Source organism: Eumetopias jubatus, unplaced genomic scaffold, assembly GCF_037043125.1.
Source record: "Eumetopias jubatus isolate StellerSeaLion01/CBP00866 unplaced genomic scaffold, mEumJub1_p1.0 scaffold_11, whole genome shotgun sequence".
In the NCBI taxonomy this organism is placed as follows: Eukaryota; Metazoa; Chordata; class Mammalia; order Carnivora; family Otariidae; genus Eumetopias; species Eumetopias jubatus.
Genome location: NW_028274817.1, coordinates 126,646,407 through 126,669,158, shown reverse-complemented (window position 1 = coordinate 126,669,158; position 22,752 = coordinate 126,646,407).

Below are 22,752 nucleotides of genomic sequence, written 5' to 3'. Positions count from 1 at the left end.
GACATAAAACTAATTTCATGTTTTTATTCATAATGCTGGAGAGATGAGAGACATGCTTTGGAGGGCGCTCCTGGAGATATCACAGGCCCCGTCTCCCAGCCGTAATGAGCAGAGACGGCGCACTTCGCTCTTTGTTGCCGCCTGATGTGCCTTGAGTAGTTTCTGACAATCTTGCAGACCTCGTCTGTGCTTTTCCCAACAGTCTGTTCGTGAGGAGGTGACCAAGCTGAAAGATGGACCCGGTTTGGTCCCGTAGCCAACATGTAATGATATTGCCATGCCCAAACCCAAGGCATGCATGTGAGTATTTTGGGGCACTCCTTGACGTGAGTGTCCTGGGGGCGGCTGTAACAAAGGGGCCCACGTTAGGGGACTTAAAACAGCAGGAATTCATCGGCTCTCAGCTCTGGAGGCTAGAAGTCTGAGATCCAGGCGGGGAAGGGCCGCTGAGATCCAGGTGGGGCAGGGCTGTGCTCCCTCCAGAGGCTCCAGGGGAGGGTCCTTCCTTCCTGCCTCTTCCAGCATCCTAGGGGCTGCCCGCATCCTGGGCATCCCCTGGCTTGTAGATGCACCACCCCAGTCTGTACCTCTGTCTGCACATGATGTTCCCCCCATCTGTGTTTCTGTGAGGCCTCTCTCTTTTTGATAAGGTTGCCAGTCATTGGATTTGGGGCCCATTCTAATCCAGGACGACCTCATCTTGATTTACATCTTAACCACACCTACAAGGCACGATTTCCAAATGCATCATATTCACAGGTGCTGGGGCTTAGGAATTGAACATATTTTTGGGTGGGGGCACCATTATAGGCCCACCTCAGTGAGTGCTGGTCTTCCTAAGGGAAAAAAGCTGCCCTTCCTGCCCAGATGTCTCTCCCTTTATGGCCTCGTCTGGCAAAAGAGCAAACGTATGAGGTGCTATAATCGGGGTGTTTCCAATTCTGCCCATTGCCAGCTCAGCAAAGATTCTCCTCTTGCCATTAAAGAGAGGGGAAGAAGGTATTTGCAAAAAGTAAGACGAAGAACATGGACTGGAGCAGAACAACCACAATTTAAACTCTGTTCCTCTCACAGCATGTAGACACAGACCTTGTTTCTCTGGTTCATGGTTTTATTCTGATGGCCCACGGTGGGCTATGCATAAAGGTCTGCTTGGCATGACAATGAATAAATGTAGGGCGTACAATACAGAAAGGAGAAAATATGGACGTAGCCAGTGTTGGTGGTGCAATGGTTAAGTGATGGTATGGTGGGAACCATGAAAATGTCCCTGAGTTAGGAACAGTAAGACATTGGTCTCGATTTTGTCACAGATTTTCTCTGTCCCTGGAAAGTCATTGTATGTTCTCTCTTTCACAGGCGGGCATTGGTAGTAAACAAGGAAAGACAAGCTAAAACCACAAGACAAAGCCACCACACTCCACCAGAATGGCTAAAATGAAAAGGACAGATGGTGCCGCGTGTTGGCAAGGCTATGGAGCAACTGGAACTCTCTGTTGCTGTTGGAAGGAGTGTAGGTTGGTATGACCATCTTGGAAAGCCGTGGGTTTGTGTCCACCAAAGTCGGACATGTGCGTGGGCATGCTTTCTGCAATTTCAGGTGTGCCCTCGGCAGAAACGCACACACAGATGTACCCGAAACACGTGGAAGAATGTTCACAGCAGGATAATTTGTAACAACCAAAACCTGGAATCAACATCAACGGTAGAAAGGATAAATAAATCATGGTATTTTGTGCAAAGGGATGTGACAGAACAATGAAAATAGATGAATCTCGTCAACCGGGTTGAAAACAGAGGAAGCCACATGCAAAAGATGTCATGTGGAATGGTTCCAATTTTATAAAGTTCAAAAAGCAGCCAAAATGAATCTACTGTGTTGGAAGTCATAGAGGGTTACCTTGGGGAGCAAGATAGTGACCAGGACGGGGCACGCGTCCTGGTACTGTCTCTAGACCTGTGTGTTGTTACACAGGTGTGCTTACTTTTGTAATAACTTATTGGGATGGGCATTGGTGATTTGTGTGCTCTTCCGGATGTCTTTCTCTCTCTCTCTCTCTTTAAGATCTTATCTATTTACTTGAGAGAGAGAGGGAAAGCATAGAAGGAGAGTGAGCAGGAGAAGCAGACTCCCAACTGAGCAGGGAGCCTATCGTGGGGCTTGATCCCAGGACCCTGAGATCACGACCTGCCTACGGGCAGAGGCTTAACCAACTGAGCCACCCAGACACCCCTTCTAGATGTTTTTCAACAATGAAACTTTTTCTCACATTGAGGGGTTCTTCGTGTCCTTGTGGTGTCCTTGTGGTACTCACATTTAGGATCCCCTCAACCCATCTGGGGGTAAATCTTGAACATCCACACTCCAGGATCACTTCCATCCTTGTTGCTCCAGATCAGACACCAAACACAGTCCCAATTCTTGGATACCTTCCACTCTTGTCCACATTTTAACACTTGGATGAAAAAAGTCACAATTGAGGTGAATTATTATTTGGATGGCGTTTCTCCCCTCAGATGTGCATGAAAATTAAATTCCTACAAATTGATGCAGTAGGATAAATTAGAGATGGTGAGGACTCCTATCTTATAGGGTAGTGAAAGGGATGTTGCAGACCCTATCAGGACCTAGTCCCTGAGATAGTACTCAGCCCTGCAGACACTCTACAAGCTTCCCATTGTGAGCACCCACGGCAATCCTCTTGAGGACCACCTCTGGTTTGCTCAGCCCTCACATGGATGGTTGTGTCCACCTGCCTCAGGAGAACAAAAGGCACAACCTGGAGTTGTCAGAGGATCCCTGACAAAGACCATGTCGTCTCCACCTTTGGCAGATTCATGACATCTCCCCATTCATGTGTTCAGACCACTAGCTATAAAAGTGCTCTCTTAGAAAGAACCCATGGTGGATGGGACGGGGGCCAAGGCCGCCTTATATATCCAGAGGTGGGGTTCAAACATACCAAGAATTCTTCCAGTTTATGTGAGAAACAGCACAAGCGTGCACATGTCAGCTAGCCCTGTCAGAAGAAGGGGCACCTGTAGTACTTAAAAATAACAGTGAATGTTTACAGTACGAAGATATTTAAACACTTACCTCAAACAGAACATGGTGACCCAGCAAGGAAAAGCCTTATTTTAGACTGAGAGAGCATTTGTGGTCTGTAATGACCCCACAGATTTTTGTTTCTACAGCTGAACTCTGGAAGTGTAACACTCATGAGAACAGCGTCTCTAACTGGCCAACATGACAGCCTGGTGTTTTGCAAAACCTTCAAGACTTGAGAAAAAGTCAGAGTGATATTTTGTGGCTTGGGAAAGCAGTGAAAGAAGACAAAATAAAAAAGAAAGAAAGAAAGAAGAAAGAAAGAAAGAAAGAAAGAAAGAAAGAAAGAAAGAAAGAAAGAAAGAAAGAAAGAAAGAAAGAAAGAAGGAAAGGGAGAGAGAGAGAGAGAGAAAGAAAGAAAAAGAAAGAAAGAAAGAAAGAGAAAGAAAGAAAGAAAAGAAAAAGTAACCCAGTCTTTATTGGATGGTCATTCCCGGAGCTGGGATATATTCTTCCAAAACTCATCTTGGTTCACCCGAAAAGACGAGACAAAACAAGACAATAAAACAGCCGAGAGCACCAAAAACCACACTACAGAATATCTTTGGACAACACAGAGGTTGCCCTGCTGACTTCCCTCACATCCACTGAAATTCAGAATATATCCATGGCTGCGTTTCCTTTTAAGACTCCTCATTCCCCCAGAAAGTGGCCCTGCCTTTTTGACCTGCATAGCGGGACTCCAATCAGAAAAGATAAGAGCATGTTTAATTGATTAGTTAGCGTCTGCACAGTGCTTTGAAGGTGAGAAGAGCAATATTATTATAATGGTGAAGACAAAGCTGTGATCTTTGGAGAATTTCTCCTCTCATCTGACCTGCTTTTCCAATTTGGTCCGATGTTACTCAAGGCTACCGCGCGGGAGCGTACAGATTACAGGTCCCGGCCAGGGGTCCTCTGCTGGGCTTCTCGGTGGGAAGCGCCTCACAGAGCCTGGTGTGGAGAGCCGTTCCTCCAAGCGGGGGGCTGAGCAAGGCTGCGGGGAGTGGAGCCCCTGCCCATTACCCACATGGGCGGACAGATCCAACATGGCGCCTGCAGATGGGTCGGCTTCTGGAAGTTGGCTGGTCATGGCCCTTCTTCTGAGTCGTGTTGGCTCACGTCTCTTAAGGCGGACATGCCACCCCTCCAGGGTGGCTCCCATGGGGAACTTCCCACCACTTGGGATGGCTGGTACTTTCTCCGGTGTTTCTCTGAACTATGTTGGTTTCCACTGAACAGGTGTCATGCCATATTACAACCATGTCTTCTTCGGTCGCCCTACCAGAGGGTAAGTACTCCAAGAGGGGGTTACTATGCTTCATTTGTTGCTTTTGTAATGATCAAATTTTATTATTTGGAGCACACTTCGTTCTATAGAAAGAAGGAACGGAAAGTAGAACACCACCCCCCTCCCCACGCCTTGCCAGTTTCCTGTGTTATTAAGATCCTACGTCGGTGTGGTAGATTTGTTACAGTTGGCACAGCAACATGGATGCATCCGTACTAACTGAAGTCCACCCTTTCTGTTAGGGTTCACCTTGGTGTTGTATAATCTATGGGTTTTGACAAGGGCACACTGTCATGTACCCTGTTATGGGATCGTGCAGGAGACTTGCACACAGAATGGTTTCTCTGCTCTGAAAACCCGTGTGTTTTACCTGCTCACCTAATGCGCCTGTGCTTTGTCACCTATGCCGGGTTTTCTCATCTCTGCATCCCTGGCCATGCTGTTGGACCTATATTCAATCGATCAATCCATCAATCGATGAATCAATAATGCAGGGATAAGGAGAACAGGTGCTGCTCAGCTTCGGGGACCCCCCTTCAGGGTCACTGGCATCTCCTCTGACCTGCTCTGTAGCTGGAAACGACCTAGATGGGGAGCTGGTCGAGGTTCCCGTGCAGCCCCTTCACCCTCCTGGGCTCTGTCCTCATCTTTACTCACAGATGGCCTCGCCCTTAAAATCCCTTCGGATCGCCCTGGGGAGATGCCACCTATTCCCCGCCTGGGTCCCCAGGCGTACAGTCCATAGCAGCAGGACCTGCGTGGGACACCTGGTCCTGACAACCTTCTAGTGCCCGTGGCAGGGAGGTCCGTTCCATGGGAGACCTGAAATGCAGGTGTAGCGGGCTGCCTTCACATCTGCGGGAACCCCAAAGGCCTCCCTGCGAGGCACCTCCCCACTCTGCTCCTGTGGAGGGGGCGCCTCGCCAAGCTGGTTTTGGGGACCGGGCCCCGTACCTGGGTACTGCAGGGTGTGAGGTTGTCCTTGACAGCCCTTGGGGCTTTCCAAACGAGCTGAGCACATCCTCCCACAGGAACCAGGCCCCCCTTTGTTGTCACAAAGATTGCTTCCCAAAGTCTCTGGGGGTTCTCTGTTCTGGGGTACAATGCATGTGTGACCTCTGGGGTCCTTCCCCCCGGGGGGGGGGTGGGGGGGTGAGCGTATGTGAGGAATAATAAACCACTGTAACCTCATCGGTCCAGTGTTGACCAGGATGCTCTCGGCCACTGCCACAGCTGGAGGGTGGGAACCCCCCCCAGCAGAGGGATGAACGGCGAGACCGCTGAAACAGCCCCCCAGTCCCAGAAAGGTACAGTGTGGGGAAGGATGGGTACATCAGGCTGCTTGGGGCTGCTGATTCCATTGTAATGCTTACTTTTCATCGGGAGCCAGCGAGGCTGCAGAGTGGGGTCCCCGGGAGACGTCCAGGGCCTCCATCGGCTGTGGCGACCCGACCCCAATCCCTGCCCATGAAGTGCTCCCAGCACTGTGCTTTAAAAGGGTGGGGGTGGGGGGAGAAAAACCATGTACAGTTCCCTTGGAGCACTTTGGGACAATGGGGTCGCATGAACATGCAGCAGAGAATGTAGGAATCTCGCCAAGAGGAGACCCCGGCCGGAACAGGGCGATGTGTTTCAGTGTAAACCCGAGCACAAAGGGACAGTCCCCCGGCTGGTGCGGTGCACCAAGCCCCCGCGGTCAGGTTTGCCGTCCTGCCGACCACACACAGTTTCCGAGGAACCAAAACAGGGTGAGCCAGAACATAAGACCGGTGATTCATCGCAAATCCGTGAAACAATTAGTGACGGAATCACGGTATTGGTGCACAACTGTAGTTTTGATTAATGCATAAATAATTTAAGTGAGTATTTCTTAGGTCTTCGGAGCGCCTGCCATTATTTACTGGCCTTGTCGCGAAGACTGCCAGTTCCCTGCCATCTAAAACACTCCCCGGTCTGACCGAGGGGCTGGTGGGCTTCGAGGCTCTTAGGGGTGAACACCAGCGCAGCTATTAACGAGCCGATTAGCATAATCCATTGTGATATATCATCAGAGAAAAGTTCATCCACACAACACAATGGGACCGGGGGATGGCTTTGAAGATTTTATGATACAATAACTATTCATTTGATAAGCAATTAAAAAGATATTTGGAGACACGGGGTGGGAAGACAATGGGGTGGGCGGTGTGAGGGGTGAAGCTCTACCTCAGCGGGTAGTGCTCCCTCTCGGAGACCCATTCCATCTGCGCTCTGGCTGCCGCCTGCCTTGCCCCGGGAACAGGGGTGCAGTTACCCCGAAGCTTTGGGCTTGATGAAGAAGGGCTTCCGTGTGGCATCTCAAGGTGGGGCTGAGGATGGGGGACCCCGTGATGAGGCCACCAAGGTGCCTGTTCCCCAATCTGCCCATCCGTGATGTCAGTGCCACCCTCATTCCCAGCTACGAGCCCTGCTTCCCTCTGCTTCTGGGAAATTGTGGCAAGTATTTGAACCTGGATATGAGCATTAATGAATGCAGAGTGCAAGCTTTCTGTGTTTTAATCGGATTTTTAAACATTTTTGTAATATATGTATATATATTATATGTCCACTTTAACCATTTTTATGTGTCTAATTCGGTGGCTTAACATGCACAGTGCTTCGCGACCATCATCACTACCAGTTCCCAGAGCTGTATTCTGTCCCCGTTAAACACCAGCTCCTCAACACCCCTCCCCCAGCCCCCGGCCTCCAGCGTCCTGCTCTGTCCCTATGAATTTGTTCTGAGTACCTCCTATAAGTGAAATCATACGCAGTATCTGTGCTTTTGTGTCTGGCTTATTTCACTTATTTTAATGTCCTCCAGGTTGATGCACACGCAGCAGGTGTTAAGAATGCCCTTCCTCTTCGTGGCCGAGTAATATTCCCTCATAGGGACAAACCCCATTTCCTTTATCCATCCATCCACCGATGGACACGTGGGTTGCTTTGAGCTCTTGCAAGCTGTCCATCAGGGTGCTGTGAACATGGGTATGCAAGTATCCGTTTCAATCCTGGTCTTCAGTTCTTTGGGTATCTACGTACGAGTAAAACGGAATTCCAAGTCCTGTGGTGTATTTTAAGTTCAGAATTTGCAGCGTGCGTGAGAGACGCTCAGGCGCCCGTGTTAATCAAAGCCAGGAAACTCCAGTAATGCTGAGGAGTGTACTGTTATCAGCCTGGGAAGGAGGGAAAAAAAAAGATGAGTGAGTTTCCTGTTTTTAGAATTTTCTCCTGTCTAGCTCTGGGTGAAATGGGCAAAATGTGGGCCAGAGAGAGAGAGAGAGAGAGAGAGAGAAGAGTGTCACTCAAGACTTTGGGAACCAGTAGAGCTGGATCAGTTGGCTCCAAGGATGAGCCATGTTGACCTCAACTAGACCCTCCGAGCTCTGCAGCAGCAGAAAACCCCAGAAATTCCAATCATCCTGAGGTTCCCCATCCTCCCTCTCTGTGTCCTCTCTGTATTTTGTCTTCGTATTAATGGCCCAAGGTTCTCAATTCTTATGGGGTTGGCGCCACCTCATTCCGGTTCTGCTACTTTGGGACATGCATTCCATTCTGGGGTCTACGAGACTATGCCATGTGCCTGACCCCAAATCTCCTCCCAAGTAAATCCCCTTGTTACCCTGATCTTCGTAGTTTGGTGTGTCTTTTAAAAAAATCCGTGTGATAGGATCCAGCAATGTCATCCGCTGCTCTTTACCCAGGGTGGAAAACAGATGTCCGCACAGAAAAAAAACCTGCACAGGGGATGTTTATAGGGGCGTTATTCGTAATTCCCAAACCCCACAAGCCACCACTGGTGTCCTTCAGGAGGAGAAATGGATAAGGAAACTAGGGTGCATACAAATGAGCACAGCCTGGGGTCTGGATCCCATTCTGCAAGCCATCAGGCACTTGGGTTCTGGGGCCTGTGTTTCTGAGGCTGACCCTTCCTCCAACTCAGTCTCCAGGGCTGGGGGACAGAACCCTGTGGTCTGAACGCTTCTTGGGGGTCACTCGGTTCCCACTGGGAGACTGGCCAGGGCGCGCGGCTCTGGGCAGTCCCGTGAGCGTCTCGCTTCTGAGGGGTCAGCCTGTACTAAAGGATCAGCCGGTCCTAAAGGATCAGCCAGTCCTAAAGGCAGCAGGCCGAGGGGCAGAGACCCGGCCCCAGTTTGCACGCTACGCAGGTCTGTGCATCGGCGGGCGCGCTGGGCGCTGAGTTCGCGCACCTGCTGCCCGCCTGACTGCTCCGAGTCTACCCAGGGAACCCCCGCTTCGGGAATATAAACCCAAGCTGCGGCGGATTGATCCAGTGTGGCCGCGCATGGACCTGTCCAGCCCCAGCGTGTGACCCGACGGCCCCGTGACTCAGTTTCCCCAGCTGCGGGCGAGGAGGACACGTCTCTTGCTGGGTAGTTATGAGAGCTTGCTCAGCGAAGGAGGGCCCGGGTTTATCGTCCACCTCTGTGAGGGCTCCCTGGTCTCCTGCTCAGTGAGTGCGCGGCATATTCACCATCGCTCGGAGCTCCTTTGGGAACATGGGAGCACTTGGGGCGCCAGGATCCAGGAAAAAAGGGAAACGGGATTGGCGTGTGGGTCCGAGGATGCACCCTCAGCATCAGAGGGGGGCGGTGCGTGGAAGCGTCAGACCACGACCCCCTGCCTCCTTCCCAGGAGGATGCGCCCCCGGCACGCGCCCAAGCCCTCTGCTAGCACCCAGCCTCCACCTCCCCAAACCCATAGGGCTCCCGCGGCACCAGCCCCGAGACAGGAGGCTGCCCTTTGTGGCCCCGGCTGCCTGGAGCTGACCTCAGGAGGAGACATGACGGCCGGGTGCTCGGGGGCTCAGAGTCCCTCCTACACCCTGTCTGGCTCTCTGTCGTCCGCAGGCCCGACCCCTCTGCGTCTTTTGTTTCTTTTTAGGCCCTGGTTGGAGCTTCTGAATTAACACAGGAATCATTAGCGCTCCTGTGGCAGCCCCTGGGGGCTTGGGGCCCCCTGTTCCTCAAGGCGGGGAAGCCTGATGCCTACATCTGTGACCAGCGCAGCGTCCCCGATGGGCAGGAAGCACACGAGGGAACGAGGCGGGGGCGGCTCTGGGAGGAAATCAATTAAGATCGCACGCGCGCGCGCGCACACACACACAGAAAAGGCATAATTGAAACATGGCCGGGTGGGCGAGCGCGCAGAGAGGTGCGCGCAAAGCCACGTCCAGCCCCGGACAACAGGTAGCAAGTCTGCACGCGTCTCTCCTGTCCAGGGCGCTCCGCGGGCGCGCAAGGTCCTGGTCCTCATTGTTTCCTGCACTGTGATGGATGCTCGGGGCGCTGATCTCTGCGAGTGATAACTGTTCTCCCGTTCCCCCCCCACCCCGCCCCCAACCCCAATCTCTGACACCGTGGGCCTGGGCGGCAAGTGACTTTTTTTTGCGCGTCTCATTTACATTTCAATCTCGGCCTCATGAATGTAAAACCCGGCTGCAAATTAATAAAAGGGAGACTATGAGGTCGCCCCGGCGCGCGTGGAGGGGGGACACGCCGCGCCCCCCAGGCCCAGCTGGCCATTGTGTTCGGCCCGCGCCTCATTTATCGGCGGCGGTGAATGACATTACACAGAAAGGCATATCCGGAGTGACACAAATTTATTTCTGTCCCCAGCGCTGCCGTATATTTTCATAGAATCGGGGGCTATTTGTCTGGGGACAATTTAGTTTCCATGAAAAATTTAAATGGTTTCTGTGCAGATAGTGGAGTGAAATTTAATTTGTTTCTCATTTACTACAGCAGGTATGAAAAGGAGAAGAATTGTCTGAAATTGGCGCCGTCCCTCTGCTCTGTCCCCAAGGCCCGGGCCTCGTTCCCCGAGACTGGAGGCCTGCCCGGTGCCTCCCCACCCCCCGTCGGAGAACCGCCAACCTTAAACCAACTTACAGAAAACCTTTGGGGAGGCTGCCAATCACCCGGAAAACAACGTTTCCATCGATCCCCTGTCTGTGTGATTTATGGCTTCATTTTACGGTAATTGAGAATTAGCGGTAAGATTAACAAGATTCCACACCCCGCCTGGATATGCGGGCTAAGCATGGCAATTTGTCAAGATGAGACATCGGGCGCTTTTTGAGTTACACGGGGTCCCCATCTAATTGAATTTGGGGATGACGCGGAAATTAATTTGACGCGGGGAGGTTTGGAATGGGACCGGGCATGGGGGGCTGGGGGTGTGGTGTGTGCGGGCACGAGGGTGTCTCCCTGGCTTCTGCATGCCTCCCCGCCTCCCCCCGGGGCCCCAGCCCCTAGGAGCCCCGGACTGGGGTCTGCATTCAAGGGCAGGGCGGAGGGAAGGTTATTGATCCTGGATCAGTTCCTATGGCAGCCTCGAGGAAGGACGGAATTCAGCAAATCCGATTTGGGCCCCTTTGCAGGCAGTTCATCGGCAGCAATCTGCGCCCGATGAAGGATATTACCTCTCATTTCGTCTGACGGCATCAAGATGAAGTTTTGAAAATTTACTTCTTTGCAGCCAATGTACCAAATGTCTAAAGTCAACAGTCCCAATCGAATTACGGAATTGACTCCGGTGGGCTGTTTACAGGGTAATCTGCTGCCGAGAGGGGGGGTGGGGTGGCGCAGGGGCGCCAAGGGCCCCCACCCCCAGGGAGATGGGGCTGCGCCTTGAGGTCCGCAGGGGTGGGAAGGGTGCAAAGTCTCCGAGGCCCATGGGGCTTTCTCTCTGTGGGGCCGCTTGCTTCTCTGTGCATGGGGATGGAGAAGCAGAGCTGTGCAGGACATTCAGCTCCGTTCTTTACGGAGGACACCTGCGCGGTTGAGTTCCCTGGAGGGCAGTGGGCATCTGCTCACTCCACCCTTTTGTCCCCTTTCCCAAGCGCGTGTGGGGATGTGTGGCCTTATTCATGCTCGTGTGTAGGGACAAGGAGGGTCTCCCTGGAGGCTGGATGCAAGCTCCTGGGTTCTGGAACATGCTCACACCGACCCCCAGCTCGCTCCATTGTGCAGGGGTTTCTGTATGAATTCCAGCCAGGGTGTTAGATGCACAAGGGCACTGCAGCCCTTATCCCAGCCTTGAGGCCCTCTTTGTGGGTGCAGCTCAATCCAGGGTCCCTGGGGGTCCCCATCTGGGGTCCCCGTTCCCCAGAGGCACCTGAGCCTGGGCCACCTGACTCAGGCCCCGGGTTGGAGTCTGCTCCCTGAGCCTCCAGACTCTTGACTTCGGTGCTCAGGGACAGAATGGGGAGACGCCCTGATGCCAGTCCCTGTCCCATGCCCTCTGGGATGCATCAGCAAGTCTTGGGGTGTCCTTGCATCTGTCACCTTCACAGTCAGATTCAGGCGGCCATACCCAAGCCCTGTGGGCCTTCTGATTGCCCACCAGCACCTGTGGCTCTTCCAGCCAGGGGACATCTCTCCCACTGGGCACCTCAATGAATGCATGTCAGGCAAGGGCGGCCACCACCCCATAGGCGTCCCCAGACAAAGCCCTAGTCATCAGGCCCCGGAGAGGTCCCCATGTTTCCACCCTTACCCCAGCTCCTCCTGCATCTGTCCCTTCAGCTGCATCTCCATAGACTATGGCCGCGAGTCCAGCCCTGAGGCATCACCTGCCCCCAGTCCCACCTGCCCAGAATGAGCACATCAGGGCCAGTGATTCTCTATAAGCAGGGACATCAGAGTGGGCCGCTGCTGGGCTTAACATCCTATGTGACTTTTCATGCCATTATAATAAAATGGAATGCACTGGTTTATCCTGATGGAGCCTAAGCCCCTGCAGCGCTAAGCACCCAGCCGTGCACGCAGCATGCAGGGCATCGCCTGGCACACAGCACATGCTCACTAAACACACGGAGCCAACACCAGCCCACAGCCTTGTTCTTCCTGCCTCTCGGGCGGTCTTAGAGGACCTGTACCCCCAGAGCCAGCAGGTGCTGCCTGCCCGAGGATGATGGCGTGTCTCCTCCAGGCAGGAAGGGGATGTGATTTCGCCCTGTACCTGGTGTTTACTTGTTTGATCACCAGAAAACCTGTTCCCCCACCTAGTAATATAATTTGCAAAATCCGATTAGCAATGTGCATATTGCGTATGTACGAGCCTCTTATTGCATTTGCAGGGTCTGCTGCCACTAATGTGATCCAGGAGGGGTGCTAACAGGATGGGAGAGTCACTAACATGATAATCCTGAGGAGTTGGGGCCAGGCTAGTGCCTTCCCATCCTGTCCCTCCTGACACGGAGTGCCTTTGCTAAGCAGAGCTCCAGAATCCCAGCAAGAGGACACCAGAGAAACTCAGCCTCCAGGAGGTTGAACAATGACCCCAAACCCATTGACCTACAACAACAAGAATCCATTCTATTCTCTCCCATAAGATCCAGGCGGGGCAGGGCCACTGAGATCCAGGCGGGGCACGGCCGTGCTCCCTCCCGAGGCTCCAGGAGAGGGTCCTCCCTGCCTCTTCCAGCTTCTGGGGCTCCGGGCGTCCCTGGGCTTGTGGCCACGTCCCTCCCGTCTGCCTCCATCCTCACGTGGCTTCTCCTCTGTGTCCGTGTCTCCTCTTGTGTCTCTTGTAAGGACACCTGTCATTGGATTTAGGGCCACCCTGATCCAGGATAAGCTCATCTCAGATCCTTCCCTTCATCCCATCTGCAAAGACCCTATTTCCAAATAAGTTCTCATTCATAGGTTCCAGATGGATATTACTTCTTTGAAGACCCTTTTCAACACAAACAACTATGATTTCTAGGCCCCCTTGGCCCCAGAAACTCCTACCTCTGCTAGTTTCCTGACCAGGAGCATTCCATTCCATGTGGTAATACTAACCCGTGTAAAGAGAAGAGCACCGGCCAGTTGATGTAAAACCTTAATATACATCTAAAGCGTTGAGTTCATTAAGCCAGAATTTAAATTTTATTTTAAAGAATTTACTGCCTGTTTTCAGGCACTTAGAGCGAATATCCAGTATTACACTGAATTTGTCTTTAAAAGCGTAATAATTTAGGAAAGAGCTCTTCAGTATGTAGCAAACTGACTTGTGTTTCTGCTTTAAATTGCTGTTTCTGGCACTGGAATAGGCATGCAAAAACAGAGAGAACTCAGTTGATTGGTGGACCCTCCGCCCCCCCCCAAATAAAGATACATCCATCTGGAACCTATAAATGGGACCTTATTTGGAAATAGGGTCTTTGCAGATGTGTTGAAGGGAAGGATCTAAGATGAGCTCATCCTGGATCGGAGTGGCCCTAAATCCAATGACAAGTGTCCTTAAACATGGACACAGAGGAGAAGCGATGTGAGGAAAGAAGCAGAGATGGGAGTGACGTGGCCACAAGCCCAGGGATGCCTGGATCCCCAGAAGCTGGAAGAGGCAGAAAGGACCCTCCCTTGCAGTCTCTATAGGGAGCATGGGCCTGCCCCTCTTAGATCTCAGTGGTCCTGCCCCTCCTAGATCTCAGTGGTCCTGCCCCACCTGGATCTCAGTTGTCTTGCCCCACCTGGATCTCAGTGGTCCTGCCCCGCCTGGATCTCAGTGGTCCTCAGTGGATCTCAGACTCTGGTTTCCAAAACTGGGGGAGAACCAACTTTTGTTATAAGCCTCCAGGTTTGGGGTCCTTTGTTGTGGCAGGTCTAGGAGACTCCTCCAATGGGACGAAGTGGATGAAGATCACGAATCCCTGGAGCTGGGACCCTGGGCAGGAAACCCCAGCTTTTCTGAACGCTTCTGAGGAACTTCCTTTTACTCAAGCTGCCCTGCGTGTGGATGGTTCCTGCGTCGAGCAGAAATCCAGCAAGGACTTCTCACGAGGTTAACTGGGACTTTCTGCCTAAAAGACTCTCCAGGGGTCACCCCAAATGTGCTTTGTTAAAACAAGGAAATCCATATGCCTCCCCCACCCAGCTTTGCCCCGTGAAGCATACAGCACGAAAACTGTGTTTCTCTTTTCAATTCAGACGCATTTCCTCAGTCGCTGGGGTCTGGGAACAAGCCCTCCGTGCATGGATCCCCGCTCGGCAAGACAAATGTTCTGCTTCTCTGCTGGAAAAAAAAAAAAAAAAAAAAAAAAAGCCTGAACTGGTGTTCTTGCTTTAAATAAAAAATTGCTTATTCACATCAGTGTGGGGGAAAAGCTGTTATTATCACACCTATATTTTGGGCTCAGGGTAAGCTGAGAATGTCTCTTTAGAATCACAATAAATCCAACCAGGAGGATGAATTTCTCAAAAATGAAATTGGGTACTCAGCTGCTTTTCATTATGGGTTTTCGAAAAATAAATGGTGTTTCCATTTGTTATTTATGTGCTCTCGGAGTGTAATGGTTGTAATGATTAATACTGAATTTCTGAATTTATTCTAAAAAGGCACTTCATAAATATTGAACAGCACTATTATCTGCAGGTACCTCCATTTATTTTATTAAAATGGAAATTCAGAAATCATCAATAAAAGGATATTGTGCATTTTGAGATGGCCCTGGAGAGGGAAAAGGAACACCATGTTACTAGCCATACCGCCATCGCCCCCCACTGAGGGATGCGCAAGCGTTGGGTATATTTGACCCAACCTGGCGAGACTGCCGTGGTTTTGGGGGAATGCCTTTGGGCTGCACTTGTACGTGTCATTGACCAGTTCGATCAATGTGTGTGTTCGAACAGTGATATTCAGAACGAGTCCTGTTTGGGCTTTAATTTTCCACCAGGGAGGGAAAGCCTGTAAGTATCAATAACAGACATTCTCAATCAGACCTGATTTGCAGGTTATTATTTTGAGAACGTCTCTAGAAGGACGTCAGAGGCCTCTATAAACAAAATCTCGCTAATCCTCTCAGCAGCGCTGAGATGTAGGTCAGGGTGATTTTTACCTCCAAGTGCCTGGTGGGAACATTCCAGAAGGCTGTGAGCCCATGGAGGTTCCCAGATTTGACTGGTGGTCTGACGTGGCAGCTTGCCAGCTCTCTGGGGGCAGTTTGCAGGCCACCGCAGGGCAAACCTGAAATTCAAGGAGTCTGAAGGAGACTAAATGAAGGACACAAGTCTGGGCTCCAGTATGGCTCACAGTCAAGCATTTATTGAGCACTGACTGGATACCACAGTCTCGGTGTTAAACCTGGGAGTTCAGATCAACCCCCAGTCTTGTCAAGAGCCTTTAAGGGTCTTTAGATTCTTTCTTGATCCTTCAGCCCAAGATAGGCAAGAAGAAGGGGGGTGGGCTCCACTGGTCCCTTAACTTAGCTCAACACTCAAGGCCCCTCCAAGATGGCGCCAGGACATGGTACGCAGCCTTAAACCTTCTCCAGTTGCTACCTGCTCCTGCCACACTCTTCTCCATAGCGCCTGCCAGACAAAAGACCGGTTATAGAAGTTTCTGGGAGGTGCAGTGACTTGGGGCTTGCATGGGTGGGGAGCAGTTACCACTACAGGCAGAATGGGACCAGGAGATGATGGAGAAGTTACCAGAATGCAGAGGACTCAGTGGAAAGCATCCTGGCAGAAGCCAAGCTGGGGTGGCCCAAGAAGGGACATGGAGGAATTAACACCCAGCACCCCTGTCCTCCCTGCTCCCACTTCCTGCCATATCCCCATTGGCCAGTCCCCACTGGAAACAGGCCGACAAGGGAACCCATTTGTGGGGTGACCTGGAGAAGCTCTCTGGGCACACGACTGAGAGGAAAAGGGTTCGGGTAGATCCAGGGGACAGGTGGCTATATTCAGCACAACATACATAAAGTCATCAAACATGGTAAAGAAAACAAGAATTTTTCTACATGGGTAGAACTTGGTGCAGAATGGAGTGGAGAAAGCTGTGTCCATCAAAAGAGGTCAAGATAGAAGTGGCTGAAGCCCTGGATGGACTGCTGCCCAGCTGCCCAGATGGACCTGGGGGCAGGTCACTGGCCTGTGGGGCCAGGCTCCTCAGGGTATGCCCCTCCCAGGGCTAGCATGGGGGCCAAGGACGTAACTTGAGGGAAGACAATTGCGGAGGGTCTTCCATAAACCAACACCCCACAGGTGTCGGCCGTCACCGTCATTATGACCCTTGGTGGCCTCCCGCATTCATCCCTTGAGGGATGAGGATCCAGGGAGACCCTGAGGGATCAGCAAGTGCTAGTCATGACACAGCCTTCCAAAGACCCAAAGGAAAGCGTTAAAACACAAAACCTCTTCAAATTCAACTTGTATTTCTCTCTCTTTGCACATCTTCCTCTTAAAAACATGCTGGTAGGACGTACAGAAATTGGCACCCACGTGCACTGTTGGTGGGAATGGAAAAAGCTGTAAAAACAGTATGGCAATTCCTCAAAAAATTAGAAGATGATCCAGCTTCTGGGTAATCCCACTTCTGGGTAAACATCTAAAGTAATTGAAAGCAGGGCCTCGAACAGATATTTACACACTGCATTCTGAGTAGCGTTACTCATAATAGCCAAGAGGTGAAAGCAATCCAAGTGTCCGTGGGTGGATGAATAGATAGACAGTGTGTGGTCCACGTGCACTGCACGGTGGAATATGGCATGGCCTTGAAAAGGAAGGATAATCTGCACCTGCTACAACATGGATGGACCTTGAGGACATGGCTTTGAGTGGCATAAATCAGACGCAAAAGCACAAATTCTGTGTGATTCCATGAATATGGGGTCCCTAGAGGTGTCCCATCCATAGCGACAGAGAGTAGATGGTGGGGCCAGGGGCTGGGGTTGGGGATGGGGAGATAGTGTTTCATGGGGACAGAGTTTCAGTTTGGGAAGATGGAAATTTGTAGTAGGGTTGGTCGACCAACAACGTGAATGTCCTTGACGTCATTGAGCTGTGTGCTATAAATTCCCTCATGATATCACTTTTGACCACCCCAACTTCCAGGCCAACACTCAGGGATGGGACTCATGGTGAATGCATGACTCTGGCACAGAATAATGTGGGACCCTTCATTTGCAGGCAGAGGGGGTAGAGGGCCAATGCACATGAAGTGCCATGTGTGGGTATGAAGATAATAGTTCCAGATGAAGTTGCACTTGGGGCCAAAGATGCACCTGGCATGGGCCCAAGCATGGAGACATCATGGCAAAGACAAGAAGGATTGTAAGTGGCGGGCGGTACAGGGGGTGTGGGGAAAATCTAATACCTCTGAAAACTTTTCATTTTGATTTTACAGAGAAACTCACAGAAGGGAAGTTTCTGTGCAAAGACCAAAAATTGCCTTTTAGGAGGAACTCTGCAAAGTCTGGCGGGGGGGCGAGGGGGAGGATGTGTGGGAGGTAAGCGGGAGAGTTTCAGAAATAAACCAATGCGCCGTTTATAATGAGGTGGCGGGGCATCCCCGGGAAACTGGAGAGAAAGTACCCTGGCCGAGTTTTCTTTTTTTTCCAGGTGCAACAGGAGTTAAAATAGGTAATAGCACTTTTAATGTTGAAGGGCAGACGTGACTTTCTCTTTTAAAAATATCCTGGGGGAAGTTAGGACAATGAGGCATGGTCGCAGGCTGGAGGGTTTTATTGAGTCAGAAAATCAATAACTACAGGTTATGGGCTGCAGATGGGATAGTTATTAGAATACTGTTGAGATGATCCGTAAAGATTCTCCTGGATGCGGGAAATGAGATTATGGCGGAGGGCGGCCCCTGGATCGGAGAGTCTCCTAAGTTCTCTGTGTGCACATTAATTAAGGCGGGGCATGGGTCTGCTTCCTGCAGAGTCCTAGGTCTTAACATCTTTCTCAAGGACTCTACATTTGTTCCAGGATCTCAACCTCCCCCCCAATAGAGTTTTTTTTTTTTTTTTTAGTTGAAGAGCAATAATGTTTATTCAAATGCCTGTCTTCTTCCAACATACCCTTATTATTGATGTGAAATTCACATAAAATGAGCTATTTTAACAGATAAAATCTATTGGCATTTAGCACGTGCACCATGTTGTGCCGCCACCACCTCTATCTGGTTCCAGGACGTTTTCATCCCCCCATAAAGGAGAGCCCATGCTGATTAGCACTCATTCCATGCCCTCTCTCCAGACCAATCTAGTTCTTGTCTCTGTGGATTTGCCTGTTCTGGGCATTTCTCATAAATGGGATCACCCACAATGTGATGTGTGTCTGCTTCTCTCCCTGAGCATCACGGACGGCCTCAAGGTCCATCCAGGGGACAGCAGGTGTCAGGGCCTTACTCCTTTTCATGGCTGAGTCATATTCCCCTGCACGGATGGACCACCTTTTCCTTATCTGCTCACCCACTGATGTGCATTTGGGCTGTTTTGACCTTTGAGCTATTGTGAGTTGTCCAGCTGTGCACTTTGGGTGGGTCTCCAATTTCCATTCTTTGGGGTGTCCACATGGGTGTGGAATTGTTGGGTCATATGGACATTCCAGGGGAAACACAGGCTCCATCTTTGTTCCATGTTCGAGGTGACTCGAAGACAAAGTGCTTCCATAGCTATGTTTAATCCATGATTTTCCCCAAGGTGTCTGTCTACTGGGCGGTCATACCCATGACTGGGGGCAGGGAGAAGTGACCACGGGTCGGAGTCTGAGGACTGGGAAGGATGAAAGGGGAAGTTCTGTTGCATCTGGGGGAGGCTGTTGGTCACCCCTGGGGGTGAAGCGGGGTGCAGCCGTGCCCCCGACAACCTTCCCAGAGCTCCCTTTGCCAACACAGAGAGAAACTATTCAGAGGCAGTTTGTGGGATGGAACGAAAGTTAGACTTCTTACCACGCCATAAAACTCCAAAGTGTGTTTTCTTTTGTGCCCTGTTATTTCTTCCTTCCAGCCCAGAGTGAGCGGCCTCCCGGGCTCCTGGCGTTTTACTTAATTGCCCACATAAGAATGTTTCCTGTGCAGACAGTTTCCTTTTGCAGATTGCTGTGGACACCCTGGGAGCAGAGACTTTGCTCTGAGCTGGGAATACCTACAGCCACCAGGCCCACAGTGTGAACCCCTCACTGGTGTGGTGCTGCCCGTCTGGGTGCCGAGCATCTCACCGTGAGTTTCTGATGTCTCGTAAGCTATGGCACTCAGTGGACTATGTCTACCTTCTTGAACAGTCTCAGCTTCCAGATCTGTGGAATGGGACCACAGCACCGTCCTCCGGGATGGGGTATATGTCTGCGGTCAGACAAGGGAGGGCACCTTGTATAAGGCTCAGGAGGTGATGTTGGGTTTTTCATGGTTTCTCTGGAGTGAGACAGAGGCACCTGGAGGCTCCCATCTCTGGTGGCTTGGCTTCAGCATGAGTATCAGGGGGGTACTCAAGATACTGAGGGAGTAACAGCGCCTGAGAGACGTTCGAGGAAGCATCGATCGCCTAGGTCAGGATGAGGACTTGAGTCACATTTTGGACGTGCGGTTCTGGAATCAACGCATGTTGACGTCTCTCCGTGTGTCTTGTCTGCAGTTTTGCGTTGCTTGCCAACCCTTGTGGTCCCCATGCACAAGGGCTGCTCTTTGCTCCCAAGCCCAGAAATGGTCTGTTATGTCCTTGAATCTGTGCACGAGAACTTACCAATAAAAACGCCAACGGCATACTTTTTTGGAATGTAAGATCAGGAAGCTGGAAACGTTTAGGTCCCCGGGGGAGGATAAGGAGGCACCAGCAGGAAAGGGACAGAACAGAAGGGTAAGAACACATTAAAAAAGTGATTTTTCCCTCAAGACATCCCATGATAGGAGCTCAAGTGATCAGCATGGTTGACCAAGTTCTTCCTCCCAAGAGGCAGAGTGTCAGCCATCTGATGTCACTGGGAGGCAGGATGTGCTATCTGATCTGTGATGATATTAGATAGAGGAGCACAATCACCAAGATCTGATTGGAAATTAGCTCTCGGGGTCTATGAGGCTGCAGTGCACCTGCCATGGGGGCTGAGAACCTGGGTGTCAAGCTACGGCACTCAGTGGACTATGTCTACCTCCTTGGACAGTCTCAGCTTCCAGATCTGTGGAATGGGACCATAGCACTGTCCTCCGGGATGGGGTATACGTTGACACCATGTGAGCCAGAACACCCAGGCCTGGGGAGATGCTCTGAGCAGGTACAAACCACAATGACCTTCCATAGCCATTTCCCCCCCTAGTCATCCTGGGAAGCCGATGAACCCATGATATACGGATGCACTGGGCTGGGTGTTCATGCTGGTCCCATTCAGTGTTTTCATGGAGCACCGTGTTGGGCAGTGTCCCTTGCAATGCATCCCCGAGGAGTTTAGGGTTTGGTAAGCGGGGCATCTCAGAGAATGGGAACAGGGCCAGGGGGTCTCTGCAGCGCTGTGTGAGGTCTGACAAGATGACCGCATGGAAGATCCATCCAGATGAGAAGAAAGCAGGACAGTAAGAGGAGAGCAAGAAGACGGGGAACATTTTGTGTTACTGCCTGAATGAACTCTGAGCTCCTGAACCACCAGCCAGAGTAGTGGGTTCCCGGGGCAGCTGGAGAAACTTGGCCCCGTCGTGGTAGATTCCCGGGGCCCTGGGCCAGGGACTTGTGTGCCTCCTGTGCTCTGTCCCCTGTTCTGCCCACCTGGTGAAGTCCATGCACGGAGTTCGCCATGTGCATGTGTCTCTTCCAGCCTGTGGGAGGCACCACGACAGTCCTGTAGACGGTGGACAAGCCTGGTGAGAGGAGACAGCCCTCCGTCTGCGTGTGTTCCCCATGATTGCCCCTCTCGGTGTCCATGACCACAGAAGAAAGGGAATCCTGCCTCTGTTCCACCCACGTCTTGAGTTTTGATCTAGCATTTCCAGCGTGAGTCGGGAACCAGCACCTTGGCAGGAATCTGCTGTACTTCTAACCTGCCATTTGGCCAAGGGCCCCCCGGACGCTTCTCAGCCACACGGTTCCTTCCCATCGGCACCCATGGGCTTCTCACGTTCTGTTCCTTCTGGTCTCATGCACGTCCTCTCTTGGCCGTTCACCACAACCTTTATATCACCTTTACTGAAGTTGATCCTGCTTCCTCCATTACTTGCAAACATTGTTCCATGACCGATGGGTTTTGTTCTGGTTGCTTTGGGAGAACACTGCCCGTCGGGGTGGCCTCGGAAGCCAGGCTGGGAGTGTGGGCTCTTGTCGGGAAGGCAGAGGGCTCAGCAGGGCGATGACAGTGTCCTGGGTGCACTCTGCAAGGATCGCTCTGGTGAGTGAACTGGAAGCCAGTATATGAAACCCAAATATGATGGATAAGATACACAGGATGGTGGGGAAGGAGGGAAAGAGAGGCCGAGTGGCTGTCTTGTTGCTCTTCCATTTCGTGTTTGCTTTTCAAATAATCTCAGATGTCTGGCCGTATGGGAAGATGGGCCAAAGGAGCCCCTGTGTGTCCCTCCAAGAGTGTGGGTTCCATAGATGCTCAGGAATATCATTGCTGTAAGCCAGCGCTGGACTGTTCGCTCCCAGGACGCTGCTATCCTGGTTCTGCAAACGTAAATAGATGCCTTTTTATGCCCTTTCATTGGACATGTTAAAACATGTGCCACAATGCCCAGTGACGGTGACCGGGAGCAGAGAGCATGTGGGACACTGAATTCAGACAGCTTTTCTGCAGCCCAACGTGCATTTCCAACACGAGTCCGGTCCTGCCTTTACGCACTTTGGGTTTTGTCTTTGGGTTTCAACCACACTTTCAGAAATGGAGTGGCCCTTGTCTTCCCCGTGCATGGGGACTTGGCAATTTACCCCAAGAGGCTAAAAGGGGGGGGGGATGTCCCATGGGGAATGTATTGGGCAGGCACAGTGGTGGAATGGTGGCCCACCCGCCCTCCAGAAGATACGTCCTTGTCTTAAGTCCTGGGGCCTGGGAATGGGGTCTTTGCAGATGTGAGTAAGTGAAGGGTCTGAGATGAGCTCGTCCTGGATCAGGGTGGCCCTAAATCCAAGGACAGGTGTTCTTACAAGGGACAGAAGAGCAGACACAGACACAGAGGGGAAGCCATGGGAAGACGGCAGTTACCAGCATCCCACGTTGGAGAGGCAGCCCCAGCTGATGACATTCCCCTCACTGAGCCCGGTAATGCTTCAGCTTCAACCTCAGAAGAATCAAGCATCGTGTCAGTGAGTTCTTACCATCAACTCACACTTAAAAGGCCATTTTAATTAACCGCTTTGTCTTCGCTCAGTGTGACAAGGGGAGCATGGTGGAGGGGGGTCTTCGAGAGGAGACATTGTTTTAAAGTGTATTGTTTTACTGAGCCACCAATTAAATTCTCCAAGCTCATCAGGGTGGGGGTGGGGTGGGGAATGACTTTCAAAAAGGAAAACTGGGAAGGTGGTTGCTTCTGTTGTCGGCACTGCATCAGAATCAGAGACAAGTGCAAACAAATTACGCTATCATGCTCTCTCTGAGTAAGTTTTATTGGGGGCTATCACGGCTTCTTGTGATAAAGACAATACCGTGTC